Consider the following 1,044-nt stretch of genomic DNA (forward strand, 5'->3'; position numbering starts at 1 on the left):
TGCTTCCCCAGTGCGGGGGCTCGGGGGCAGCCCCTCATCCCTGACCTACACTGAACACAGTGGGGACAGCTGGGAGCTCAGGTGTTTCTGTCCAGCATCCTCTCACCTCTGTGGCCAGAGGCACGGGGTGGGCAGGGCTGGTTTGCACAGCAAGGCCGGTGTGACCCTGCCTGGCTGTGATGTCTCTGTGCTTATCGAGCCCCAGCGATATCCTGAGCCAAGGCTGGGCCAGGGCCGTTTATCCTGGGGCCTCCTGCCCACCCTGATAGACCCTGTAACTGGGTGGAAGGAGGAGTTGTGCAGGGGGAAAAGTTCCTTGTTAAAGCCTGTGCTGTGGGTACCCTTCCATGGGGAGTGAGGCAACACGTGCTGCCTGCCCAGGCTGTGCCCTGCTGCTGTCCCCAGCTCCAGGGACCCCCACTCTCCCTGCATGGCTGTGTTTACTCAGGCCCTTCCTGCCGGACAGGGTATTTCCACATGTGTGGGAGCAGCGGAAGGGAGGGTTCTGCAGGGTTTTGGCGATTGTGTTGCTCATGTTGCTGTGTTTCCCATCTCCTGGTCTCTCCAGGAGGGCGAGAAGCCGCTGAACTGCGGCTCCTCCTCTTGGACAAGGAACCGGCTTCCCGCAGGTGCGGGGGATGCTTTTTCTGCAGCTGTAGGTACCAGCGGGCCGGGGGAATGTTCTCTCTTTCACCATTCTCTCGTGCAACCGCAACATTTCCACACATTTCCACGGCTCTGGGGTCACAGGCACAGCCCTGGTGCTGGCAGGAGACCCCAGCCTCCCATGGGCTGTACTGGGGGTGCTCGGGGAGCTCCGAGTTCCCCCGTCCCTCCTCCGGGCCGCCCCGCAACCGGGTTCTGGCCTGGAAGTGTCTACGAATTCGTGCTGCAGCTGACAGAGACCCGGGCAGCCGGAGCCCTCCCCGGTTCCCCTCGGCGGGGCCGCTCCCGGTGCTGCCGGGGCACTGCCGGGTGCGGGGCACCGGCGCTGCCCGGTCTCGCAGCGCCCCCGGCCGGCCGGAGCGGGTCCCGGTCAGTCCC

This window comes from Poecile atricapillus, chromosome 27 (assembly GCF_030490865.1).
Source record: "Poecile atricapillus isolate bPoeAtr1 chromosome 27, bPoeAtr1.hap1, whole genome shotgun sequence".
NCBI lineage: Eukaryota > Metazoa > Chordata > Aves > Passeriformes > Paridae > Poecile > Poecile atricapillus.